Genomic DNA, 17,105 nt, shown 5'->3' with positions numbered 1-17,105 from the left:
TTTTCGATGCATTTTGTGCGGTGGTTTTGGCATGCTAGATTTGCCTCTTGTGCATGCTGATAAAGTTCAGTATTGAAAAAAAAAAGTCTTATTCCAAAGAATGAGGTTTTGGCACGCTACAAAAAATGATACCTGCTTTTTTGGTGGGTTTTTTCACCACCCATTCAAGTCAATGGGTGAAAAACGCTAAATAAACTCAGAAAAAATGCTGAAAGAAGTGACATGCTCGATGTCAAAAAACCATGCAAAGCACAAAATACTGATGACTAAAAAAAAAAAAAGCTGTGTGCATGAGATTTCTGAAATCTCACACATAGCTGGTACTGTAAACTGCAGCTAAAAATTAGCATGAAAAAAATCATTAAAAAAACGCAGCAAAAACGCCTAGTGTGAACTTTGCCTAACTGTAATGTATAGTGCAAACATTGGCATGCTGTGATAAAGTATATATATTTAAAAAAAAATAAAAATAAATAACTAAATATATATATATATACAATTTCTGCAATTTCCTTCAGATTCTGCTATAATTCTTGTAGTTAATTTTCATTCGTCAGGATATGAACTGTGGAATTTAAAGGAAAGGAAAGAGTTAAAGAACTCAGGGAAACTATTGGCAGCTGCACAGACTTCAAGAGCTGAACTGCTGGGAAATAAACTGTACAAACTTGTTCTGGGATGTCGAAATCTGCAATGTCTCCTCCTCCCCTGCAGGAAGGAAAGGATCTCTGCCCACCGTACAGACAACGTGCTAGATGGGAAGGGGCATTGAGACACCCTGGCTGGGACTTCTAGCAGTGCCAGGGCTGGCTGCTGCCCACACAGGGCACACATCACCCACATATACAGCAGGTACCTTTCTTCTTCTTTCCATAGCTGTCATAAAACACCAGTGTCTGTCAATGGTTGTGCAATGCTGCCTCTCGCTGTGAGCAGGACACAGGCTCAGTCTGGGATCAGAAGTCACTTTTCCAGTCTTTCCTATGGAGGTCATGGTGTAGGGTATGCCTGGCACACTGGGCACTGTGGGATCATCCCAGCTGGCAACTATAGGATGTGACACCCATGGAACAGCGACCGTCAAGTGTTGGAGCCATGTAATATATGACACAGTTATATCTACATGACAATATATACTGTTTACAGCTTTGCGCTTTATTCTTCTGTCTATAGAAAGCGCTTAGCTAATGTGATTGAGCGTCGACTGTAGTTCTTCTTGATATATGCTTTATGATTATCCCATACATGGACAGATCAAAATAAAACGGATCTTCATAAATTTGGCAAATTTGAGTATTTCCACTAAAACATGGTGAGCTCAATATGCAGGTGGGTGTACTGTGCAAATTACAACAGTGAGGAGTATGCACATTGGGCAAAATCACTTTTTTTTACCTGTGATATTCGTAGATTTTTTGTGTGTGTCAAGTTTTAAATAGAGCACGTGTTTTATGAATTTTGTGCTAAATCAAGCATTCTTGTTATTTTTGACTAACATGCATTATCGCGGCTATGTAAAGAAAAAAGTTGCAATTTCCACAAAAAATTTTACAAAAATTGGGCAAAATTTCCAACCGTGCATAAAATCATTCCGGGAGTTGAAGGGGGAATGTTGGTGTGGAAAGTGGGGTATATGTGTACAGAATTTAGCAACTTATGAAAAAGTCATCATAATTGATGAATCAGATGAAAACATCTGGATATCCTAACCCTTCCCGCAGTGGTAAACATTTAAAAAAATACAGGCAAATATATATAAGATATATTTTAAAAAGATACAAATGAAAGGAATTAGGTGCAAATGAAACACAGGTTAAAAATACCAAAAACTAGAGAAAAAAAAAGTGCAAATGAATTAATGAGTTTGGCCCATAGTTTTGTGTCCACATTCAGTACTCTAGATGCAGAGCTATACGTGTGTGTGTGTATATGTATAGTTAATGCAAAATATATACAGTTTGTGTATGTATGTATGTATACACAGTGGCATGTAAACTTTTGGGCACCCCTTGTCAATGTTACTGTTATTATTGTTAAACTAGTCTTACCTGTATGCCTGGAAGAACTAATTAACATAAAAGATTAAAAGTCTATTTCTCAGCAACAAGACAGCAGCTACCAGGCATACAGGTAAGACTAGTTTAACAATTCTGTCACCTTTTAATAGCTGAAAAGCATCGCAGGGGGTGACAGATTCCCCTTAACCCCTTCACGACCTTGTGATTTTCCATTTTTCTGTGTTCGTTTTTCGCTCCCCTCCTTCCCAGAGCCATAACTTTTTTATTTTTCCGTCAATATGGCCATGTGAGGGCTTATTTTTTGCAAAACGAGTTGTACTTTTGAACGACATCATTGGTTTTACCATGTCGTGTACTAGAAAACGGGAAAAAAATTCCAAGTGTGGTGAAATTGCAAAAAAGTGCAATCCCACACTAGTTTTTTGTTTGGCTTTTTCACTAGGTTCAGGAAATGCTAAAACTGACCTGCCATTATGATTCTCCAGGTCATTACAAGTTTATAGACACCAAACATGTCTAGGTTCTCTTTTAACTAAGTGGTGAAAAAACATTCCAAACTTTGCCCAAAAAAAATTGTGCCATTTTCTGATACCCGTAGCGTCTCAATTTTTCGTGATCTGGGGTCGGTTGAGGGCTATTTTTTGTGTGTCGAGCTGACTTTTTCATTGATACCACTATTGTGCAGATACGTTCTTTTGATCTCCCGTTATTGCATTTTATTGCAATGTTGCGGTGACCAAAAAAACCCGTTATTCTGGCATTTTGAATTTTTTTTCTCTCTACGCCATTTAGCGATCAGGTTAATCCTTTTTTTTGATAGATCAGGCGATTCTAAACTCGGCGATACTAAATATGTGTAGGTTTGATTTTTTTTTTTAATTGATTTATTTTGAATGGGGCGAAAGGGGGGTGATTTAAACTTTTATATTTTTTTAATTTTTTTCACATCTTTTTTAACTTTTTTTTTTTTACTTTTGCCATGCTTCAATAGCCTCCATGGGGGGCTAGAAGCTGGCACAACTCGATCAGCCCAGCCACATGGGAGCGATCATCAGATTGCTCCTATGTAGCTGAATTCCTGCATTGCTATGAGCGCCGACCACAGGGTGGCGCTCATAGCAATCAGGCATCAGTAACCATAGAGGTCTCAAGGACCTCTATGGTTACTGTGCAGAAGCATCGCTGACCCCCGATCATGTGACAGGGGTCGGCGATGCGCTGATTTCCGGCCCCGATGCCCGGAAGCACCGGTTAAAAGCCGTCAGCGTTTGACAGCGGCATTTAACTAGTTAATAGCGGCGGGTCGATCGCGATTCCACCCGTCGCTATTGCGGGCACATGTCAGCTGTACAAAACAGCTGACATGTCCCGGCTTTGATGCGGGCTCACCGCCGGAGCCCGCATCAAAGCGGGGGTTCTGACCTTGGATTTACCATCCCGTTCGAGGTCATAAAGGGGTTAATTGTTCACAATAACAGTAATCTTGTCCAGGGGTACCCAAACTTTTCCTTGCCACTGTGTGTGTCTGTATAGTGTGTGTATATATATATATATATATATATATATATATATATATATATATATATATATATATATATACATATACATATACATAACACACACAAACTGTATGTATAATATATAATAAGTTATATATGTCCCATTTGTATTTTAGGCAAAAACATATATATTGACATTTTTTCATTTTAAAGGTTGCAAAAAGGAAAATGGGACAATGCAAAAGTTTGGGCACACTTGGAGATTTGTGTGCTCAGATTATTTTGACCAAGGTTTCAGAACTTAAAGGGAACCTGTCACCCCCAAAATCGATGGTGAGGTAAGCTCACCGTCATCAGGGGCTTATCTACAGCATTCTGTAATGCTGTAGATAAGCCGCCGATGTTACCTGAAAGAGGAGAAAAAGAGGTTATAATATACTCACCTGGGCGGTCCCGCTGCGGTCCGTGGTCAAATGGGTGTCTCAGGTCTGCTCCGGCGCCTCCTATCTTCATTCCATGACATCCTCTTCTGGTCTCCACGCCGCGACTTCGGCGCAGGCGTACTTTGTCTGCCCTGTTGAGGGCAGAGCAAAGTACTGCAGTGCGCAGGCACTGGGCCTCTCTGACCTAACTGGCGCCTGCGCACTGCAGTACTTTGCTCTGCCCTCAACAGGGCAGACAATGTACGCTTGCGCCGAAGCAGCGGCGTGAAGACCAGAAGAGGGCGTCATGGAATGAAGATGGGAGGCGCTGTACCGGACCTGAGACGCCCATCGGAGCGGAAGCGCCCCTGGGTGAGTATAATCTAACGTCTTTTTCTCCTCTTTCAGGTAACATCAGCGGCTTATCTACAGCATTACAGAATGCTGTAGATAAGCCCCTGATGCCGGTGAGCTTCCCTCACCATCGATTTTGGGGGTGACAGGTTCGCTTTAAGTAGCCTGCCCTCCGTTGTGTTATACTTGTTGACTATCATCGTTAGTAAAGGCCAGGTAATGCAAATTTCCCATGTTTATAAAACCCAGCCTCCTCTAACCTTGTGCCTAAAAACACTAGTCATGGGATCTTCTAAGCAGCTGCCTAGCACTCTGAAAATGAAAATGGTGGAGGCCCACAAAGCAGGAGAAGGTAGCAAAGCGTTTTCATTTTCAAGTTGCCCTTTCCTCAGTTCAAAATGTAATTAAGAAATGGCAGTTAACAGGAACAGTGGAGGTCAAGATAAGGTCTAGAAGACCAAGCAAAATTTCAGTGAGAGCTGCTCGTAAGGCTTGTTACAGAAGCAAATCAGAACCCCCGCTTGACGGCAAAAGTCCTTCAGAAAGATTTAGCAGACTCGGGAGTTATGGTAGATTGTTCTACTGTTCAGAGACACCTGCACAAATATGGTCTTCATGAAAAAGTCATTAGAAGAAAACCTCCCTTGCCCACTCACCATAAAATTCAGCATCAGAAGTATTCAAAAGAACATCTGAACAAGCCTGATGCATTTTAGAAACAAGTTCTGTGGACTGATGAAATAGAACTCTTTGAAAAGAACATCTTGCCAATCATTAAGCATGGGGTGGATCAATCATGCTTTGGGGTTGTATTGCAAACAATGGCACAGGAACATTTCACGGGTAGAGGGAAGAATGGATTCAATGAAAATTCAGCAAATTCTTGATGCAAATATAACACCATCTGTAAAAAACTGAAGTTGAAAAGAAGATGGATTCTACAAATGGATAATGATAATAAACACACATCAAAATCCACAATAGACTACCTCAAAAGACACAAGCTGAAGGTTTTACCATGGCCCTCACAGTCCCCTGATCTGAACATCATTGAAAATATGTGGATAGACTTCAAATAGCAGTGCATGCAAGACGACACAGTAATCTCACAGAACTGGAATTTTCCAAGAAAGAATGGATGAAAATCCCTCAAACAAGAATTGAAAGACACTTGTTTACAAGTTGTAATACTTTCAAAAGGTGCTACTATGTACTAACCATGCAGGGTGCCCAAACTGTTGCATCAGCCTATTTTTATTTTTGTAATTTTTAGCCCCTTTACTCCTGGGCCATTTTCCATTTTTTCATTTTCGTTTTTCGCTCCCCTTCTTCCCAGAGCCATAATTTTTTTTATTTGTCCGTCAATTTGACCATGTGAGGGCTTGTTGCTTGCGAGAGGAGTTGTACTTTTAAACGACATCATTAATTTTAACATATAATGTACTGGAAAACCAGAAAAAAAATCCTAGTGTGGTGAAATTAATTCCACAATAGTTTTTTTTTAACCATGTTCAGTAAATGCTATAACTGACCTGCCATTATGATTCTCCAGGTCAGTTTGAAGATACCAAACAAGTGTAGGTTTTTTATTTACGGTAAGTGGTGAAAACAAAATTCCAAAGCTTGATAAAAAAAAGATGCCATTTTCCGAGGCCCGTAGCGTCTGTATTTTTCGGGATCTGGAGCTGGGTGAAGGCTTATTTTTTGTGCACCGAGCTGACATTTTTAACGATACCATTTTGCGTTTGTGATGCGGGTACTGGGTAGATTACAGCTGATTACCCGGACCCCTGCGATATCCCTCAGACTAGGGAAAACCCTGTCTGTCCCTCTCCCAGAATTTACACTGATGGCGTGCTTGTCTGGGCCGCCAGGCCTGACCCTGACTCCTGTTTCAGTCCTATGCTGAAACCTCCACCCGCCACCCAGTGATTAGACCACACACCAACCCCTACAGAAAGCACAGACAGGGAAAACTAAAAACGCACCACGCCGCAGACACACAGGAAAACACTAAAATGTGCACAGGGCAAAACAAATACAAATTTAGGAAGGAGAAATATGACAAAGGATAATAGACCACCAGATACAATATTTCTTCTCCTAGACCACCACTCCAGACCGAGATCACCAGGCACAAGACACAAGCTATAATCGGCGATGCCCAAAGTCCAGAATGACTATTTAAAGGCCACGGCGTGACCCAGCCTCCAACCCGATTACCAGCTAGATTAACCCCGGACAACCTGGATAAAGTCTAGCCGGCGCCACAGAAAGTATAGTGGACGAATGTGGGAATTACCGCTGTCTGTCGGACGCCCTCGTGTGAATAGCGTCCAACATGACAGCGTTAGTTAAGATGTCTGGATGGCCTGTTATTGCGTTTTATTGTAATGTTGCGATGACTAAAAAAACCTAATTCCAGCAAAGGTAATCGGTTTTTGACAACTATGAGAGACAATTACCTTTCACAGCTGGTTCAGGACCCAACAAGGAGGGGGGCACTGCTAGATCTAATATTAACCAACAGGCCAGACCGCATATCAAATATAAGGGTTGGGGGTCACTTGGGGAATAGTGATCATAAAATAATAAGTTTTCATGTAACCTTTAATAAGATGGGTAGTAGGGGGGTGACAAGGACACTAAACTTCAGGAGGGCAAATTTCCAACGGATGAGAGAGGATCTTGGTGCAATTAACTGGGACGATATCCTGAGACACAAAAATACACAAAGAAAATGGGAGACGTTTATTAGCATCCTGGATAGGACCTGTGCACAGTATATACCGTATGGGAATAAACATACTAGAAATAGGAGGAAACCAATATGGCTAAATAGAGCTGTTAGGGGCGCAATAAGGAACAAAAAGAAAGCATTTAGAGAATTAAAGGAAGTAGGTAGTGATGAGGCATTAAATAAATACAGAAAATTAAATAAATTCTGTAAAAAGCAAATCAAGGCAGCAAAGATTGAGACAGAGAGACTCATTGCTAGAGAGAGCAAAAATAACCCCAAAATATTCTTTAACTACATAAATAGTAAGAAACTAAAAAATGACAGTGTTGGCCCCCTTAAAAATAGTCTGGGTGAAATGGTGGATGAGGATGAGGAAAAAGCCAATCTGCTAAATGACTTTTTTTCATCAGTATTTACAAAAGAAAATCCCATGGCAGCCAATATGACTAGTGATAAAAATTCCCCATTAAATGTCACCTGCTTAACCCAGCAGGAAGTACAGCGGCGTCTAAAAATCACTAAAATTGACAAATCTCCGGGCCCGGATGGGATACACCCCCGAGTGCTGCAGGAACTAAGTACAGTCATTGATAGACCATTATTTTTAATCTTTAAAGAGTCCATAATAACAGGGTCTGTACCACAGGACTGGCGTATAGCAAATGTGGTGCCAATATTCAAAAAAGGAGCAAAAACTGAACTCGGTAATTATAGGCCAGTAAGTTTAACCTCTACTGTGGGTAAAATCCTGGAGGGCATTCTAAGGGATGATATACTGGAGTATCTGAAGAGGAATAACCTCATGACCCAGTATCAGCACGGGTTTACTAGGGACCGCTCATGTCAGACTAATTTGATCAGCTTCTATGAAGAGGTAAGTTCCGGACTGGACCAAGGGAACCCAGTGGACGTAGTGTATATGGACTTTTCCAAAGCTTTTGATACGGTGCCACACAAAAGGTTGATACATAAAATGAGAGTAATGGGGATAGGGGAAAATATGTGTAAGTGGGTTGAGAGCTGGCTCAGGGATAGGAAACAAAGGGTGGTTATTAATGGAGCACACTCGGACTGGGTCGCGGTTAGCAGTGGGGTACCACAGGGGTCAGTATTGGGCCCTCTTCTTTTTAACATATTTATTAATGACCTTGTAGGGGGCATTCAGAGTAGAATTTCAATATTTGCAGATGACACTAAACTCTGTAGGGTAATCAATACAGGGGAGGACAATTTTATATTACAGGATGATTTATGTAAACTAGAAGCTTGGGCTGATAAATGGCAAATGAGCTTTAATGGGGATAAATGTAAGGTCATGCACTTGGGTAGAAGTAATAAGATGTATAACTATGTGCTTAATTCTAAAACTCTGGGCAAAACCATCAATGAAAAAGACCTGGGTGTATGGGTGGATGACAGACTCATATTCAGTGGCCAGTGTCAGGCAGCTGCTACAAAGGCAAATAAAATAATGGGATGTATTAAAAGAGGCATTGATGCTCATGAGGAGAACATAATTTTACCTCTATACAAGTCACTAGTTCGACCACACTTAGAATACTGTGCACAGTTCTGGTCTCCGGTGTATAAGAAAGACATAGCTGAACTAGAGCGGGTGCAGAGAAGAGCGACCAAGGTTATTAGAGGACTTGGGGGTCTGCAATACCAAGATAGGTTATTACACTTGGGGCTATTTAGTTTGGAAAAACGAAGACTAAGGGGTGATCTTATTTTAATGTATAAATATATGAGGGGACAGTACAAAGACCTTTCTGATGATCTTTTTAATCATAGACCTGAGACAGGGACAAGGGGGCATCCTCTACGTCTGGAGGAAAGAAGGTTTAAGCATAATAACAGACGCGGATTCTTTACTGTAAGAGCAGTGAGACTATGGAACTCTCTGCCGTATGATGTTGTAATGAGTGATTCATTAATTAAATTTAAGAGGGGACTGGATACCTTTCTGGAAAAGTATAATATTACAGGGTATATACACTAGATTCCTTGATAAGGCGTTGATCCAGGGAACTAGTCTGATTGCCGTATGTGGAGTCGGGAAGGAATTTTTTTCCCCATGGTGGAGTTACTCTTTGCCACATGGGTTTTTTTTGCCTTCCTCTGGATCAACATGTTAGGGCATGTTAGGTTAGGCTATGGGTTGAACTAGATGGACTTAAAGTCTTCCTTCAACCTCAATAACTATGTAACTATGTAACTATGTAATTCTGAATTTTTTTCTCATTACGCCGTTTGCTGATAGGATTATTTTTTTTATATTTTATAGATCGAGAGTTCCCGAACTCGGCAATACCAAATTTGTGTATTTTTTATTTTATTTTGAATGGGGCAAAAGGGGGATGATCAGAACTTTTATATTTAATTTTTTAAATATTTTTTTAAAACTTTTTTTCTACTTTATACTTGCTTCAATAGTCTCCTTGGGAGACTTGAAGCTGCCATCTTCTAACTGCTTGTGCTCCACAGAGCAGGGCTTCAGCAGATTGGCAATGACAACCACAAGGGTCTCCTGCAGACCCTGGATTGTCATGCCAACCTATCGGCACCCCGCAGTCATGGGACAGGGGTGCTGATGGGCAGAACTTATGACGGGCTTCCGACACAATCATGTTAAATGCCGCTGTCTGAGATTGACATCGGCATTTAACATGTTAGCAGCTGTGGGTGGATAACGATTCCATCCGCGGCTGTTAGGGGCACATATCGGCTGATTAAATCAGCTGTCATGTGCCGGAAAAGATGTAAGTGATATTTATATTATTCCTGCCAGTCACAATTTTCTGGCTTTATAGTTTTAGGATACTGTATATTCCCACATTGCAAATACACAGTGGATTCTTGCCCTGCAGATTTGCTTGCGGAATATCTGCTGCTTAGTAAGGAGAAAGGCATATATTCATCAATCTGGTATTTTGCACTCTACTTTTGTTGAGCAATGGGCTGGAGGCTGGAGTGAGATGTGTCAAACACATTAAAGGGACCCTTTCAGCCTTTCCAGTCACCCCAAACCACCAGTGTGTCTTTATTAAACACTCTGTGCACTTTGTTATGGCTTATAGACAGGGCCGGACTGGCCATTTGGCAATTATGGCAAATGCCAGAAGGGCCTGTCTGCTCGCGGGCCGCCTTGTCTGCTACGTTGTTAACAGAATCGGTGTTCTCAAAATACTCATACTGTTAAAAGTTGTGACGAAGCACGAAGTCTCTGACTCCGTTACTTACCCCAGCAGGCTACGGGTATCATCTACTATATAATAATAATAATCTTTATTTTTATATAGCGCTAACATATTACGCAGCGCTTTCCAGTTTGTACACATTATCATCGCTGTCCCCGATGGAGCTCACAATCTAAATTCCCTATCAGTATGTATTTGGAATGTGGGAGGAAACCTATAATTGTCTAAGGGTCACTTCCGTCCTTCTGTCTGTCTGTCTCTCACGGATATTCATTGGTCGCGGCCTCTGTCTGTCATGTAATCCAAGTCGCTGATTGGTCGTGGCAAAACAGCCACGACCAATCAGCGACGGGTACAGTCAGGCGGAAAAATGGCCGCTCCTTCCTCCCCGCAGTCAGTGCCCGCTCCGTACTCCCCTCCAGTCAGCGCCCACACAGGGTTAATGGCAGCGGTAACGGACCGCGTTATGCCGCGGTGTAATGCACTCCGTTACCGCTTCTATTAACCCTGTGTGACCAACTTTTTACTATTCATGCTGCCTATGCACATGCCTAGAATGGCAGCGGTAATGTGCAGCCAGTCGCGAGATATGAAGAGCCAATGGTAGTGGCTGACTAAATCCTGTATGCCTGCCGCCTCCATGTGCAATGCAGCGGTGAAGCTGAGGAACTTACACTTGGCCTACTGTGCATAAATAAGGAGGCAGAGATTTGCAAAGAGCCATTGGTGGACAGATTAGTCTAGGGAAAACAACAGCCCTCGGGCTAATCACCCACAAATGATCACATTTTGAGCCCAGGTATAAAATAGTTTTGGTTTTTTGAATATTTAAAAATAATATGTATAAGCTACAAAAGTTGCTTGTTTAGAAGTGCATAAAAGGTTCAAGAAAGACATTGTGGACCCTTGTGGGGTTTGGGAAAACTGACAGGTTCCCTTTAAGAGGTGAATCTCTTAATGACTTTGGTGCATCTTTCAGCTCCAGAATAAGAAATCAGTAAATTTATGTCATAATGTATGCCATTTTTTATGGCGTACATGCTGATTAATACGAGTGACCACACTTCCTTCTGGTAAAGCTTGCTGTTTTAAAAAAAACCAGACAAACAAAAAAGAAAAACGTCAAAAGTTACGAAATGTGTGTGCAGTTATGAGTTGTACAAAAATTCCTATCAGATTTATACCAGAATTGTGATGAAAAATTCTTTGAATTGGGGCCAAAATCTGTGGCATACATCAACCAGGGCTGTGGATGTGAAATTCACAGCATGTCATTTAGGCCATGTTCACACGCTCAGTATTTGGTCAGCATTTTACCTCAGTATTTGTAAGCCAAAACCAGGAGTGGGTGATAAATACAGAAGTGGTGACGTGTTTCTATTATACTTTCCCTCTGATTGTTCCTCTCCTGGTTTTGGTTTAAAAATACTGAGGTAAAAAACTCAGCAAATACTGAACGTGTGCACGTGGCCTTACAGAGGTTTTTCGATTTTATAAAACCTTTTTATCCCCAGCTACAGTTTATCTAAAAAAACAAACTTGCTTTACTCACTCTCCCCGGGTCCAGTGCTAAGTCTGTTTGCAATGCTGACATCACTTCCTTAGAGCTGCAGCAATTGCTGAGCTTAGCAGCTTTCGCCATCAACTTGTGCAGCGCCGCTGAGCTCAGTCATTGGCTGTAGCTCTATCAACATGATGTCAGTGCTGCAAAAAATAACAGACACTAGGAGCAGCGATGGAGACTCAGCGTTGGATGTGGGAGTTTTCCAAAACTGAAATACCCAACACTGTGGAATACTGTGGATGTCTTGGCATATTTCTATTGCAAAAGTAAAATATGTGTAAAATTCACACCTTTGCAAATTGAAATCCACAGAGATATTTACGGCACTAGGGAACATATCTTATTAAGGGTATGTGCACAAGACACCTTTAAGACACCGACATAACTGCAGAATTTTTGAAGTGACTCGTCTTTAGAAAAATGCCGGTGATGTTTGTTATTTTTTAAGCATCTTCTTGTTGTTATTTTTATTGTCTTTGCTGCATTTTTTAAAATTTAAACTGTATATAAAATTGTCATTTTGACATTGCTGTGCACATGTTCATTATTTTAACATGCATTGAGAGCTTTTTCAGCAGTGTTCCAAGTTCCCTAAATTTCTCAGTATATTCAGCATCTGCACCGAGCTTTCTTTGTTGATTTATATGCTATAATGTACAAACCCTTATAATACACCATATACTACACAGTCATTTGATGTACGGAACACTATCTGACTCTATAGATTTGCAAAACTGCTGGGTGACTGTCTACAGGCTTTCTGAGTTCCAGTGACTAAAGTAAAACTGGGATCCAAGGGAGAGTGACATGTCAAGGTTGGCATGCCAAGAAGATGAGGAGACTTTTAAACCTTTCAATGCTCCTCTGAGAAATGAAATGTGCTAATTGTCTCTTCAGAGGAGAAGAGGACTAGAACTCTAGCGCCACCTATTGAAAGTATCAATCCTAAAAGTCAGTATTGACCCACTAATGAGCCTTGCTACATAACTTAGGATAAAAGTCAAAACCAAAATCTCAATTTGCAGACACTGTGTTTCGGGATACTGCCCCTCATCAGTGCAAAGTGTGAGATCTGGTTTGGTGCGTGAGAAACATCTGACTAGGATCCAAGGGGTAACAGTTCTCCTCACGGAGAGTGACATGTCAAGCCTGACATGCCAAGGTGAAGAGACTTTAAAATGCTCCTCTGGGAAATATGCAAATTGTCTCTTCTGAAGAGACAATCTAAATTAATAATGCAACTGCAGCTCTGAACTATGAAACAGATAGCTTATTCACACCTCTATTTATTTCTTGTGTTTTTACAATTAGTTACTTTCTCATATATCAAAATAAATAAATAAAAAGTCCAAGCTACTTTTACTCATTAAAGTTGGTAAAAAATACATGTATACAGTATGAATGTACAGTATTTTGTACCGGGTAAAAGTTTGCTTAAAGGGTTAGTCCGAAACTACCATTTATTTTAATCCAGAATTTCTGTCTATTTAAAGTACGGTAATAATCTAATATCTTTTCTCTGTAGTGAATGGTGGTATAAAATGCATAAGTAAATAATAATGTTCATCTCAGTGCAGTCTGTTTCACACACACCCACAGACTTGTATGGGTGCATGTCAGCCGAGTCTCAGAGCAACTTGCAGAATTGATTACTCATGCTGAATCGGCATGAGAAAAAAATTGCGGATCTGAGCTGGGCCAAAGAATAACACTCGAATGCTATGTGATAAGACATCGCAAAGCAGTCGGCTGTGTATTACGTCCTTAAAAAGAATATTGCACAGTGACAATATCCTACTGTGCATACGTCAGCATTGACAACGGCGCATGCTCAATAGAGCAGGGACTAGCCCAGGCCCCGAAAAAATAGAATGGACAATAAAAACACATAAAAGTCAAAACAGGAAACAAAATTTGGAATGTTTTTTCATTTGACATAATTGTGCAAAAACGTAGCAACTTGCTCCAGATGGTCCCAGGACATGTCTTAGGGTCCTTTCACACTGCGTTTTTGTCACATTCGTTGGTCCTGTGTGGACTCAGGGCCGGACTTAGCCCAAAAGGCACCCTGTGCGAGACTGCAGGACGGCGCCCCCCCCCCTCCAAACTTTGAAAGAAAACAATAACTCTTTAATATTCACAACAACACGTTTACTTAGAAAACTTGTGTTTCCCTGCAAAACACTTGAAGAAACACTAATATTGCAATAACGGGAATTATAAAGTGCTTTAAAGCGGACCAAAAGGAAAAAATGACGCTTGGTCCAAAGCCATATGGGCTGACAGCCAATCAGAGTGCAGAGCGGCGGCCTGCAAGGCCAAACACCGCCCTGCACTCTGATTGGCTGTCAGCCCAACGCTGACAGCCAATCGGAGTGCAGAGATGATGGCCAGCATGGAGAAGAGTTCCGGACGGGTGGCAGCAGGTCGGGTGCCGTGCGGACCAAGAGTCATTCTATGACTTTTGATCCACCTTAATACTAAATAAAATATCTTAAAATATCAAATATAAATAATATAATAAATATGCAACATACATGAGAAAAACTGTCATTAAATATGTGCACAATTTTCAACCTTCAAGACAAAAAAATAAAAATAAAGTGCACTATACTGTAATCCAGCAACAACAAGAACATAATAACGTGCTACATAAACTGATTTAAAAAGCAACTTTCCGTGCTTTTACTTTGGCAAACTCATCAATAGTTTCATTTAAGTCTAGAGATGCCAACACATCATTTTCAATTGACAAGACTGCAAGTGAGGATAACCTGCTCTCTGTCATAGTGGACCTTAAATATGTCTTAATGAGCTTAAGTTTTGAAAAACTGCGCTCTCCTGAGGCCACAGAAATCGGGATGGTGCACAGAATCTGAAGTGCAGTCCAGGTTTGTGGAAAGTGCTCTGTAAACTCATTTTTGGTGAGGAAACCAAGTATCTGCAGCGGAGTCTCAACATCATCAGGGAGCACATTCCGAATGTGCCAGAGTTCATCAGAAAGTTCAGCACCATTTATGTCAGACTTATTGCCATAAGTCAGAGACTTCTGCAGTTCTACACTATGTGCCAACAAGTCTTCCTGTGATTCATGGCTCTTTATATCGTACAAAAAGCCCCATTTTTTATTATGAATACTGAGTTGCTGGAAACGCTCCTCCATTGAATTTAAAGCAGTATCCACCAACACATTGAAGAACTCAACCTTAAATTTCTGCTTTGCATCCACAATTGGTTCATCCCGTCCTTCATAGCTAAAAGTGGGTTTTTTAATTCTAACACGTGAGGTACTCTTAAATATGGGGTCCACACCATTTTCCTCTGCTATATTCTTTGCTCTTTGGAAAGAGCCTTCAAAACCATTCTCCCTGAATTTCTTAAGAAAATCATGGGTTTTTTCAATCATGTCTGCTGCTGTGATGAGGTTGGCGGTCTGGTTTTGCAAAGCTTTGCTCACAATATTGATTTGAAATAATATGTCATACCACACAATTAAGGACACCATGAATTTAAAATTAAGGATATGTTGGGACAACTCTAGAGCATCATGTTTTGTTTTTGGCTCTGTACTGCTGTCTTCAGAAAGGGCAAATAATGCCTCCTGTATACCTGCTAGATTTTGGATCAGTGGTTTGAGGCAGTTTATCCGGCATTCCCATCTTGTGGTACATAGAGGTTTTACAGTAAGACCTGATTCATGGTCTGTCAAAACCTTCCATCTCTTGGCTGACCCAGCAAAAATAGTATATACACGCTGAATAATTCCAAACAGGGTTATAGAATCTATGTTAGATTCTGCTGCATCTCCAACCACTAAATTGAGGCTGTGGCATCCACATGGTACAAAAAACGCCCTTGGATTTTTTTTTAGTATGTTGGCTTGAACATCATTATTTTTGCCTGCCATATTGGCACCATTGTCATAGCCCTGGCCACGACAGTCATCAATATCTAGCTCTTTGCTAATTAGGAAATTAAGAATAATATCTGATAATCCTCTACCAGTTGTGTCTGTTACAGCAACATATCCAAGAAAATGTTCCCTGATCTGGCATAACCCAAGTTTAACATCAATAAAACGGATGGTAAAAGACATCTGCTCTTGATGGGCTAGATCAGTTGTACAATCAAGAATTAAGGAATAATACTTTGCCTTTTTGCGTCTTTCAAGAATTTCACTAATAACCTTTTTGGCCATCAAATTAATTATTTCATTTTGAATAGTTTTACTACAGTAGTGGTCAGATGTCTCCTTTGACTTGACTCGTCGCAGATGTTCTGCCATTACAAAGTCATAATTTCCTAATAACTGTACTATAGCAAGAAAATTTCCATTATTTGCGGTGTATAGACGATCAGAAGATCCTCGAAATGCCAAGTTCCGTTCAGCTAACAACTGAGTAATACGCATGAGTCTTTCCAGTACGTTTCTCCAGTGCTGCTGCTCTTTCTGTATTCTGCTCTGTAACTGATGGTCAATTGTTTTTTTGTTTTTCATGCGAAGCTGAACTTCTATCCACTTTGTTTCTGCTGAGTAATGGTTAATGGAAGTTTCATGGGCCTTTAACATCTGACTCATATGGCTCCAATCCTGTGATCCATCCAATGCAAGTGCCGTACGGGATCTTCTATCAAACAGTTTGCAACAAAAGCAAAATACTTTGTTCAAACTTTTGGAGTACACCAACCACTTTCTTGCTCGTTTCACGCCATTGTCCAAAATTCTAGAGTCTAGTCCTCTGAAAAATGTCGATTCCTCTCATCTCTCTTAAATTCTATATTTTTAAGTTGCACAGGGCCTGCTTCTACGATTAGATCAATTGATGAAGAATTTAATGTAGGCCAAAGTGCAGGATCTGAGTCAATGATTGCAGAAATTTCACTGCTTTCAGCCTCATCAATGCCCTCCACATGCTGGCATGTGTTATCCCCTTCTGATGTGAGGGCTGGTGTGGTAGACTGATCTTGTTCTACTGCAACCTCATAAACGTCTGCTATGGTAGACTCTTGGTCAACTTCGCTGATCCTAATTTTCAATGACGTTGATGGTTCCCCTGGCTCCAATGGGATTGTATCCATACCACTCCTTATTTCACATTCTTGCTGTGGAATATCTGATGTTGATTCCTCAGCAGTGCTCGGTACATTGGTGCCACCATGTTCAGAAGATTTTTCGAACAGTCTTTTTAAAGACCCTGCTTGCTTTTGATTTGCCTGTTCTGCTAAGACCTTTCGCTTTCTGTTCTGTGCACCAGATGCTTTCTTAGGGCTCATCTTGCCTGACAAATGTTATTCTTCCCTGAAAAGG

At 40.8% G+C, this 17,105-nt stretch overlaps 1 protein-coding gene across 3 annotated transcripts in view; it reads left to right on the top strand.

Moving 5' to 3' along the window:
- The first annotated feature begins 715 nt into the window (after positions 1–715).
- The window catches only part of LOC143816366 (interleukin-1 receptor type 1-like), a 104,007-nt gene continuing 87,617 nt past the window's right edge, over positions 716–17,105 (top strand). For all 3 annotated transcript variants that reach the window (XM_077296621.1, XM_077296622.1, XM_077296623.1), the window contains exon 1: positions 716–852. The gene's annotated coding sequence lies outside the window, so the exon portion shown is untranslated. The remainder of the gene's footprint in view (positions 853–17,105) is intronic.

This window comes from Ranitomeya variabilis, chromosome 3 (assembly GCF_051348905.1).
Source record: "Ranitomeya variabilis isolate aRanVar5 chromosome 3, aRanVar5.hap1, whole genome shotgun sequence".
In the NCBI taxonomy this organism is placed as follows: Eukaryota; Metazoa; Chordata; class Amphibia; order Anura; family Dendrobatidae; genus Ranitomeya; species Ranitomeya variabilis.
The sequence above is the reverse complement of the archived record's forward strand: the minus strand, read 5'-3'. Positions and strand labels throughout refer to the sequence as shown.